A 12,098-nucleotide genomic window follows, 5' to 3' on the forward strand; every position below is an offset into this window, starting at 1 on the left:
TGGTGATTGATGTCAACACAAACCAAAGCAAATACAAAGTGTAGAAATGTAACTAGATTGCATTTTGTTAGATGTGCATAAGTTACTTTGAAATGAAAGCATTTCTAAGCATACATGGTTGTTTTGATATATTTAACATTTTGGACCACATTTGCACCACATAGCTTGTTTTGCAAATCTTTTGGAAAAGGCTTTTCAAATTCTTTTGCAATTGGTCAATGGTATAAGAATATGAATTATAAAAGCATTTTGAAGTTTTGAAAGATTCTCCCCCTGTTTCAAATGCTTCTCCTTTGGCTAAATAAAAGCTCCCCCTGAATAAGTTAGTTCTCCCCTTAGCTGTCAAGAGGGTTTTTGCAAATACTTATTAATTTCTCCCCCTTTTTTGAAAAAGTTACAAAACAGGGTAGTGGTGCGGTCCTTTTGCTTTGGCCTATTAATTCATCCCCCTTTAGCATTAAGCACCAAAAATGAAGAAAACTAGAGGCCTTTTACAGGAAAGAATGTTAGTTCATGAGTAGGGCAAAGGATATATGATACCGACAGAGTCGTAGTGGAAGCCTTGCCTTTGCCAAAAACTCCATTTCCCTTTCAATCTAAGACTAAGCATAGAAATACTCTTGGAAACACATTAATCTTAGCTTTGGCACAAGAAGAATAAGAAATATACATTTGTACCAAATGAAAGAGACATGATCAAAGGTATATAAATGAGCAATGTGTGCACGATTTCAATCAAAGTTCCGAGAATCTAGGATATTGAGTTCATAACTAAGCTTGCTAAAAGTCTTTTCATCCAGGGGCTTGGTAAAGATATCGGCTAATTGGTTGTGGGTGCTAACATAAGCAATTTTGATATCCCCCTTTTGTTGGTGTTCTCTCAAAAAGTGATACCAGATGTCTATGTGCTTAGTGCGGCTGTGTCCAACGGGATTATCCGCCATGTGGATTGCACTCTGATTATCACATAGGAGAGGAACTTTGCTCAACTTGTAGCTATAGTCCCTAAGAGTTTGCCTCATCCAGAGTAATTGTGCACAACAATGTCCTGCAACAATATACTTGGCTTCGGCGGTTGATAGAGCTACTGAATTTAGTTTCTTTGAAGCCTGTTGGTGACTTGTTCTCAAATGCTTCGAATTAAGAACAAGGCAACATAAAAAGTGTTAAATGTTAAAGTCCTTCATCCTTCAAAACATTATGTCCCTTCGGATATAATGAATTCCGGACGAAGGTTATGAAGGAAAAACCCTTAATAAGCTCGATAGATGATAAGAAAGAATTCATACATGAAATACGAATAATAATACAGATATTATTATCAACTCATTTTTATTTGCATTATCATATTTATAATAACAAATTATAAATGTACCTTCGAATTGACGGAAAGCAAAGGTACAAGCGTGATGTAAAAAGCGAATGCCAAGTCAGCGTGAACAGTACGGGAGTACTGTTCATCTATTTATAGGCGCGGGACGCAGCCCGTGTAGAATTACATTAATGCCCTTTACATTTATCAATAACTCTATAATAATTCTTCGAGGTCTAATTTGGCTTTTCATCTTTAAGTCGGTTCCTCTTTTCTGCCGTCATGCCGAAGCTTTTCTGTGCATAGCTTCGTGATCATCTTATCCTTCGTCATGATCGCCTTCTGTCCCACTCAAGCTTTGTCTTGACCAGACACTTGTATACCCATAATCTGACGTCCAAAGATACCTGTTCACATATTTCACTTGGAAAACATTTTCAAATCATGTTTTTGAGGACCTTCGGAAGCCGAAGGCCCCCAACAGTAGCCCCTCGCAATATTAATTTACTGGAATGATAAATTCATATTGCGACATGGACGAAGGCTTTAAGCCGAAGGTCCGAAAAAACATCTTCCCTTTGCTAGAATAGCAACAGTCTTTGACAAGCGGGACCCTCCAGTTTTCGACGCACTGGGTGTATAAATAAGAGCTCAACACGATTTTATTTGGCACGCTCTCTTGCCATCTGCTCTTGCTCACCCGAGTTTTAGCCTGTGCGCAACAACTCTTGCTTGGCTTTTTTAGACTTTTAAGCTTCGGTTCTGGGAGCACTTTCTCAGCGTTTGCGAAGATGTCTGAAGATAAGAAAGCTGTTGCTGAATCAAAGCTGAGCCTTTCTGAGGAGATGCATCTCGGCTTTCTTTAGTCAATAGCAAAAACCAATACGGAGAAGATCACTAGGGAGACCTTATCTGAAGATACTGGTGACAGTGACAGTTATGATGTAGAAAGTGGGGGTGAAGACTCTGAAGAACGACCGTGGCGACCAAGTCACACAGTCTTCGGAAAATCGAGTATTAAACAGAGTCATCTTGATACCATGAAGGGAAGGTATTTTCGAGACATGTCTATTCTGAGGGCAGATGATGGGGAGAAGACTGTGCCTACTCCCGAAGAGAATGAACACTACACGACGGTTGATCTTTAGCGACCCTTATTAGGTACCAACTGTTGGTTGCTAAAGGTTAGGGACCGACGGTCAGTCGCTAAATCCTTTTGTAGCAACGGTCGGTTGGTCGCTAAAAGTCTAGAATTTTAACAACTTATGGTTGGTCGCTATAGATGTCGTCGGGGACTAGCGGTGGGTCGCTATAGAGCAAGGATCACTATCAAATCTTATAGCCTGAACGTACATGTAGATGTTAGTGATTAAAAATTAATTAAAACAAGTAAACATTGATCGCTAAATTGCGTGGTGATTTATTTCTTTTTAATATTGCTTGTATGTTTATTTCATGGTTTATTTATGTATGGACATGACTATAGTGTGCTACTATGTTCTTTGTGCTTATATTAAATAGGGTAATAAATTTTTATTCAAATGTTTATTATTTATTTGTATTCGTAATAATTTATTCAAATGTTTATTATTTATTTGGTAATTTTTTATGAATTTTTGAGTAATTTAAAAATGCATTTTGAAATAAATAAAAAAAGAAAACCCTCTCTAACCCTAAGGCCCACTAGGGGCCCATCTACCTAGCAGCCGCGCGCTCCTGGCTTTTCTCCCAGCCGCCGCCGGCCTCTATGTCTCCCTTCCATCTTATCTCTCCCCTCACCTCTCTCTTCCCTTCCCTCGCCTGCACCGACCGCGCCATGAGCGGGGGACGACGGCGCGGCCGCTCCGCCTTGTGTACTGCGACGACAAGGGCAAGTTCGTGATGGTCCCCGAGGCGGTGGCGGCGCTGCAGCTCGTCAAGGGCCCCGTCGGGGTCGTCTACAGCATCGTGCCTGCGAAGAAACCACGGTGCGTGCTTGGTGTGCACACCACGCCTGGAGACACTCACGCGGTTAATCAGAAATTCAGAATCATCATCCGCAAGTTGATGTCGTCGAGGTACTATGTTAGGCTTTTAGCGGACTTGACAAGATGCACATGCTTCTTCAGCAAGAATGGTGTGCTGGCCGCTAAACATATGTTGCTCGGTTCAAGGGGAACGACGAAGCATCCTCTGTATGTCTCTGTTTCAGAACCTCCTCCCCCATTTCTTTGGCTCCGTTTACTCTCGCTTCACGTTATCTCCAACGATCAGTGTCAACGGATGATGCATTAGTCCACATTTCTTATTCCTTTTATTCCAAATGTGTCTTTGCAATCAGACTGCTGAATGTAGTTATTAATGTCAGCGTTAGTTTCATGGACAAAAGATGCTCTAATGCTATCTGCTTACATGTAATTATTGTTGGTTAGCGTCTTTTAAGTTGTCTCTTACATTTGTTTCTGTAATTTTGTAGTATGGTTTTCATCGCATATTAAGCTGGCCAGCTGGGGTATTTGAATTGTATCTGTTGATTTAACTTTTGGTGAATACAGTTTTCTGGAGCTATCTCTGTCCATGCCTTTCAATTTGTATATGTGCTTGTTTCCTTCCAATTGGTTTTCAGAATTTCACATTTATTTTTCTATGGACAATGGCATCCAAAATGTGTTATTCCCCAGTTTGTAAGGAACAATCAAGCTGTATACATGCCACATGGAACTAAAATGTATATATGATTCTGATTTTGAGAATCTTAATCAGGTTGACATGGATGGGCTAATAATGGACTAACGAGTTAGGTCGCTTGTGGTGGGGCAATATGTTTTGAAATAAAAAACTCAGGTAATGATGTGTACTTGCACTTTTTCAAGTGTCTGCATAAGTTAGTGTATATGGCATCAGCATTTACTTCATAAGCATGCTTGATTTGGTCCCCTAGGTAGGTCCAGTTTGCTGTTTGCACAACCCTGGCCCACACGGTGATCTTTAGTTAGCATCTCTAAAATATTATATGATATTTATTGAGTTTTTTATATGTCTTATAAGTTTTCCCAATTATTTCTAAACCAACCTATAGCTTATGTTTTGATCTACATGCTCACTAAATGTATTTGATATCTTTTCAGCGACAAGAAAAATATAACCAAGTGCAATTGTTTTTTTGAAGGAGATGCATTACATCAAGAAAAAGATTTAGTGAAACTGTTTAGAAAGCTATTATAAGTACCTATTTACCTTTTTCCCTTCATTTTCGACTTTTGTTACGCTAGACTAAGTTTTAATCTTGATGCTAGGATGATATTGATGCTAGGATGATATGGAAGCAACGATAGCAGTACCAGTTGAAGATGGACAGTTTGCGAAGTCTTCTACATAAATTTCACATGTCTTTCTTTTGTGACTGATCAGCTCTGGAGCAGCTAGAGTGATGTAGTTGTGGGCTTTTGAACAATAGCTAGAGTGATATGAAACATTAGTGATGTAGTTGTGGGCTTTTGAACTGCTTCAAGCTGGAGTGATGTCGCTGTGGTGTTTTTGTGACTGATCATCTCTGGAGCTTTTGTGAATGATCTAGCTAGCTATCTGTAAATGATCTAGTTGTGAATGATATTATAATTGTGAAGCTTTTGTGAATATATAATTGTGGTGCTTTTGTGTTTATGTGATGGATCTATGACTGTGGTATACTGATTAACTGTGTATGTCTTTATGATTTGTGTATAAAAATCTGTGATTTGTGGTGCTTAATTAAATGCATATTTTTATTAATAACAACTGTAAAAAGGGTGACTTTCTGTTGGTTGCTAAATGTATAGTATGACGACTTACGGTTGGTTGCTAAATCTATAGTACAGCAACCCACGGTTGGTCGCTAAATATACAATATTAGCAACGGACGGTCGGTCGCTAAAAAGATGTCGGTCGCTAAAGCCTTTAGCGACGGCACTTACAGCGACCATCCTTATGGGTCGCTAAAAGTTTTTAGCGACCAACCGTAGGTCGCTGAAGGCCGTTTTAGCAACCAACCGTAGGTCGCTGTAAGTGAACCGTCGTGTAGTGGAAGTCGTAATCTTCCGAAGCTTCTTGAAGGCTAGACTGCGATTTCCCTTGAGCAATTTTGTCGTGGAAGTACTGAAGGTATTTGAAGTCTACCTTCACCAACTTACTCCCGAATCAATCATAAGAATGGGCATTTTCGTCTGGGCCGTGAGGAGCCAAGGTTTAAAACCAAATGGAAAAAGTTTCTGCAATATACATGAGTTATTGTACGAGACGAAACCTTGGGGTAAAGAGCAGTATCACAACAATTTTGTCTGCTACAGCTTCGGTGCCCGATCTGGGTCAAGCTGTCCCGTGCCAACCTTTCGGAAAAGATGGCCCGACAACTGGATGTCAGAATGGTTTTATGTGAAGAATGATTTAAAAACTCGGGAAGATATTAAAGGTATCATTATGCGCCCTATTTGGCAACGCTTCGGCCTTCGGAGGCCGAAGGTGGAGATGGATGAAACAGCCGAAGAATGCCAAAGAGCCTTCGGCGCAGTGTGCTCTTTTATTGGGACAAGGGATTTAATGCAAGAACACATTGCCTTCAGAGTATGGCCACTTGCAGATAACTGGGAAATGCCGAAGGAAACCGTTAAGGAACCTGACGAAGGTGGACTAGTCAGGCTAAAATACACATTCAAGTACGGAGATAAGTTCGTTGAGCCAGATGATGACTGGTTGAAAAGTATTGAGGCCATAAGCGATGAATTGCTTGGATTATACTCAAAAGCCGAAGACACTGCACTGTCACCAGCCTTCGGATGCCGAAAGAAGAAGATACTCAATCGAGTATTTGATGCAATTGGGTTTGTCTACCCTGACTATCGCTATCCAACGCGGGGTCAAAAAAGAAAGAATACACCTTCTGCGAAGGAAGTTGCTTCGGCCGCTCCTAGCGAGCCGGCACCAAAGAGGAAAAGGGTCAAGGTTCTCACACATCGGCCACGCTATATTGAACTAGCCACAGTGCCTGAATATGTCGGTGAAACCTCTGCGGCCACCGAAGCCAAGGAGCCTACTCTCCTACCGAATGTTGAAGAGCCAATTAAAATACCGGAAATGAAGAAAATAGAAGAACCGGAGGCTACGGAAACAAGGACACGTGAAATTTTAAGTTCTCCAGCAAAAATTGAGGCAGTAAAAAGCAAAAAGGGTCCAGCAGTGACCCCCAAAAGAAAAAGGATGGTTAATGTGCTGGATGTTTTGGAGACAATTAAGTCTTCAAGCATGACTCCGAAGAAAATTGTTGAAACTTCCGAAGTGCACACTGAAGCTTTTGCTGCCGAAGCTTCAAAGAACCAGGCAGAAACTGAAGTTGGGCCTTCAGAGCCCGCCAAGGTGAAATCTTTGGAAGCCGAAGAAACAGAAATATCAGAGCCAATTTTGGTTGAAGAAACTGGTGCTGCTACCCCCGAAGCATCCTCCAAAGCCCTCGATTATATTGTACGACATGCTTCGGGAAAAAGATTATCTGAAGAAGAGATTTTTGAAGCTAATCACTATGCCCGAGAACTGAAGTATCCAAAGAAGGTCTTAGTATTCAATGGCACAGACGAAGATGACTTCTTATACTGCCTCCCAGACAACAAAGAATTATCTGTCTGCCGGGAGATGGCTAGAAGTATGGGGTTCCCGAAGCTTGAAGCTGGCCTCTGCGCTATGACGAAGGACGACCTTGCAGATAGCCTCGCATATAATAGTCTGAAGGTATGAAAATTGTATATTTGGAAGCTTATAAATTTTGAATTATCCCTTTATTCTTATACTAATTCTTTTCATATAGGGTTTAATTCTTAGCAACGCTTTGAGAGCGCAAAAGAATGCCGAAGACGAGAGCTATAATATCGCTTTCAACAACCTACGAACAGAGGTTATTAAGCTGAGGAACGAAGCTTTGGAAAAAGATAAAATTCTGCTTACATTGGTGGATAAGATGAAGGAAGACGAAGCTACTTCTAAAGCTCAAGCTGAGGCTCAAAAGCGCGAAATCGAGGATCTTTGGAAACAGCTAGCCAGAGCTAAAGAAGAACGCACACTTGAAGAGACGAAACGAGAACTTAGTGATCAGTGGGCAAATCATTTAGAAAGAAACGTTGAAGAGCTTCGTGCATCCAAGAAAAGATGCTATGACAAGTCTATAGAATGTGCTAAGAAAATAAAATCCAGCTTCGCCAGCGTTGGCGCATTCTCGAGCGAAGAAAACTTCACAAGGGGCAACCCCGAAGGCCCGATTGAATGGATCAGTCACGAAGCTGAGGCCTTTGAGGAAATTTTGAATAGCCGCGGAGACATATGTGCCTTTTCGGGTGCCAGGGGGATTGCTACTATTTTGGAGAGGAAAGGCTGTGAGCATGTGAAATTTTTGGCACAATCTGAAACTGCCTTATCCTCCGAAGATATAAAAGACCCCTCGGCCGAAGCAAGCCTGGTCGGTGGAAAAAATTTCACCGATGTCTGGGACAATGGTGACCGGGAAATGGCCCAAGAAATTATTCAAAAAAGCGAAAAAGGCATCCATGATGCTAGAAAAATAGGAGAGGCCGCTGAGAAAAGCGCAGAGCCCGAAGAGCAAATAGGTATTAATTAGTGGTTTTTGACTCTTCGTTGTAATTTTTTGATTTCGAACTTGTTCACGGTTTGTAATAGTAATATATACGTATCTTCTCTTCTCTCAGAACCTGCTGAGCTATCTCCGGGCCCCCACATGAAGGGGGATGACGAAATTAGACAAATGGCCGAAGCCATAATGGATAAAGTTGTTGATCAGCTACTAAACGAAGCTGCAGAAGTAGTCCTAAGGGAAAATTAGATGCTGTTGTAAAAACATTTAGAATGTAATGTTTGCTGAGAATCATGTGTAATATTGTGCAACTTTGGATGTAATATATTAGTTGTTTATAGTTCTATTCTTTACGATGCATGAAACATCATATACATACCGTTTTTGAGCCTTCGGCGAAAAAAACACCTTCCCTTCTTTTCATGCTTCGTAAAAATCAGTAATCAATCCTCGTAAAATCAATAATCAATAGATCCTTCCATTTCGGAGTTTGACGAAGGTATAACTTTTCAATGGCTACTTTGTGTGCCTTGTCACTATTTCTTCAAAACAATCTTCGAATATCAATATCGAGACCCCCCTTCTTGCGTTGTTGATGCACTATGATGTATGATGTTATGCTTATGCAAATGATGTAATGATGTGATGTTGTGCAAAATGATATTTGCCAAAGGTTGACATTTATTTTTCACTGTAAGCCTCCCTTAGGAGCTTCTTCGCCTTTTACTTCAGCGGAATCAGCGTTTATTTTTCGCTGTAAGCCTCCCTTAGGAGCTTCTTCGCCTTTTACTTTCAGCGGAATCAGCGCTTATTTTTCGCTGTAAGCCTCCCTTAGGAGCTTCTTCGCCTTTTACTTTCAGCAAAATCAACGCTTATTTTTCGCCGTAAGCCTCCCTTAGGAGCTTCTTCGCCTTTTACTTTCAGCGGAATCAGCGTTTATTTTTCGCTGTAAGCTCTGCATTCCCTTCGGAACGACTTTTGAGCAGAAAACTTACACTGCGCTCCCTTAGGAATGACTTTTTGCTGCTTCGAAGAAATTGTACTGCGTTTCTTAGAACAAATTTTTGATAATTCGAAGGTCCTCCGTGCCACCATAAATTCTTATGCTTCGGCAACTCAAGCCTATGGAGAAGATATATTTTCATTATGGTAAAAAGCGAAACTGTTACAAGAGATTGAAAAACGATAAAAAACACTTAAACTTCCTATAATTGTTCCTTATTAAAAAGAGAGTAATACTGAATGCGAAAATGCGAAAAGCTGCTGTCGAGGTAGGATATTTGTCAGTAAATGTGCTTCGACTCTGGCACAGTGCTATTGACTGTGCGAGCTTCGGACTCTTCTCTGAAGTCCTGCTGGAGGTGAGTGTGCTGACTCCCTTCTGGCTGCAAACCTCGTTGTGTTGGTGGTGGCGGTGGAGGCTGTTGCCAAGATGCTTGGGGTTGGCTTCCCGAAGCAACAGAAGTTGCAAGGTGATTGCCTACATATTCTGGAATGTAAGGCGAATGGTATGAAGCAGTATGCATGACCTGCTTCGGCTGACTCTGTTGTGCTGCATCTTCTGCTATCTCCTTTTGCTTCTGGATGGTAACATGGCACATCCTGGTGGTATGGCCCTTGTCTTCACCACAGAATAAGCAGTAAATTTTTCTTGGTTGATCCCCAAATCTTCCCCCGAAGCCCCTGGTGCCTCTGCCCCTTGGCGCTGGCGGCCGGAAAGAACTTTGTTGCTGCCCCGAAGCTTGCGAGGAGTACTGTGGCCTTTGTTGTTGACTCCCTCTATCATCACTTTGAGTAGAATTGTGAATTGACCTGACGTGCCTCGGATGGAATCTTCCTCCGAAGCCCCTGGTCATTTCAGAGAACCTGAATGCTTCCTCCCTTCTTTGGCGAAAGTCATTGTCAGCTCGAATATACTCGTCTATCTTCTGGAGCAGCTTCTCCAAAGTTTGAGGAGGCTTCCTGGCAAAGTATTGAGCTGAAGGTCCTGGCCAAAGTCCCTTAATCATGGCCTCAATGACAATTTCATTGGGCACTGTTGGTGTCTGTGCCCTCAGACGCAGGAACCTTCGGACATACGCCTGAAGGTATTCTTCGTGGTCCTGGGTGCACTGGAATAAAGCTTGAGCAGTGATCGGCTTCGTCTGAAACCCTTGGAAGCTGGTTATCAACATGTCCTTCAGCTTTTGCCATGAGGTGATTGTTCCTGGCCGAAGAGAAGAGTACCAGGTTTGTGCAACACTCTTGACGGCCATGACAAAAGACTTTGTCATGACTGCAGTATTGCCACCATACGAAGATATGGTTGCTTCATAGCTCATCAAGAATTGCTTCGGGTCTGAATGACCGTCGTACATGGGGAGCTGTGGTGGCTTGTAAGACTGGGTCCATGGTGTAGCCTGCAGTTCTGTTGACAGAGGAGAAGCATCATCAAAAGCAAAATTTCCTTGATGGAAATCTTCATACAAGTCGTCCTCATTGTAGAAGCCCTCCTGATGAAGCTCTCTGCGCGGAGGCCTTCGGTTCTGGTCATCTTGAGCAAGATGACGAACTTCTTCCGAAGCTTCATCTATCTGCCTCTATAGGTCAGCTAGACGAGCCATCTTTTCCTTCTTTCGTTGAACCTGTTGGTGGAGCATCTCCAAGTTTTGGATTTCTTGATCCAAGTCGTCCTCCGGAGGCGTTGGACTGGTGGCCTTCCTCTTCTGGCTTCGGGCCTCCCTAAGAGAAAGGACATCCTGATTGGGATCCAGTGGCTGCAGAGTGGCAGCCCCTGTGGCTGAAGCTTTCTTCGGCGGCATGACGAAGGTGATGCTTGCCGAAGGTGTTCAAAACTCAAAAAATGGACGTGAGTTCACCGGAGGTGGGCGCCAATGTTGGTGACTTGTTCTCAAATGCTTCGAATTAAGAACAAGGCAACATAAAAAGTGTTAAATGTTAAAGTCCTTCATCCTTCAAAACATTATGTCCCTTCGGATATAATGAATTCCGGACGAAGGTTATGAAGGAAAAACCCTTCGTAAGCTCGATAGATGATAAGAAAGAATTCATACATGAAATACGAATAATAATACAGATATTATTATCAACTCATTTTTATTTGCATTATCATATTTATAATAACAAATTATAAATGTACCTTTGAATTGACGGAAAGCAAAGGTACAAGCGTGATGTAAAAAAGCGAATGCCAAGTCAGCGTGAATAGTACGGGAGTACTGTTCATCTATTTATAGGCGCAGGACGCAGCCCGTGTAGAATTACATTAATGCCCTTTACATTTATAAATAACTCTATAATAATTCTTCGAGGTCTAATTTGGCTTTTCATCTTTAAGTCGGTTCCTCTTTTCTGCCGTCATGCCGAAGCTTTTCTGCGCATAGCTTCATGATCATCTTATCCTTCGTCATGATCGCCTTCCGTCCCACTCAAGCTTCGTCTAGACCAGACACTTGTATACCCATAATCTGACGTCCAAAGATACATGTTCACATATTTCACTTGGAAAACATTGTCAAATCATGTTTTTGAGGACCTTCGGAAGCCGAAGGCCCCCAACAAAGCCCAAGACACCAAAGATCTTCCTAGAAACTAACAAATCCCCGATGTGCTCTTTCTATCAATTTTACATCCGGCATAATCGGCATCAGAATACCCAATTAGATCAAAGGTAGATCCCTTGGGGTACCATAGCCCAAACTTAGGAGTGAAACTAAATATCTCATGATTCTTTTTACGGCCCTAAGGTGAACTTCCTTAGGATTTGTCTGGAACCTTGTGCACATGCATAATGAAAGCATAATATCCGGTCGTGAAGCACATAGATAGAGTAAAGAACCTTCATCGATCGGTATACCTTTGATCTATAGACTTACCTCCTATGTCAAGGTCGAGATGCCCATTTGTTCCCATGGGAGTCTTGATGGGTTTGGCATTCTTCATTCCAAACTTCTTGAGAATATCTTGAATGTACTTAGTTTGGAAGATGAAGATGCCCTCTTGGAGTTGCTTGATTTGGAATCTAAGAAAATACTTCAACTCCCCCATCATAGACATCTCGAACTTCTGTATCATAATCCTAATAAACTCTTCACAAGATGACTTGTTAGTAGACCCAAAGATAATATCATCAAAATAAATTTGGCATATAAACAAGTCTTTATCAATTGTTTTGGTAAAGAAAGTAGGGTCAGCTTT

Source organism: Zea mays, chromosome 2 (genome assembly GCF_902167145.1).
Source record: "Zea mays cultivar B73 chromosome 2, Zm-B73-REFERENCE-NAM-5.0, whole genome shotgun sequence".
NCBI lineage: Eukaryota > Viridiplantae > Streptophyta > Magnoliopsida > Poales > Poaceae > Zea > Zea mays.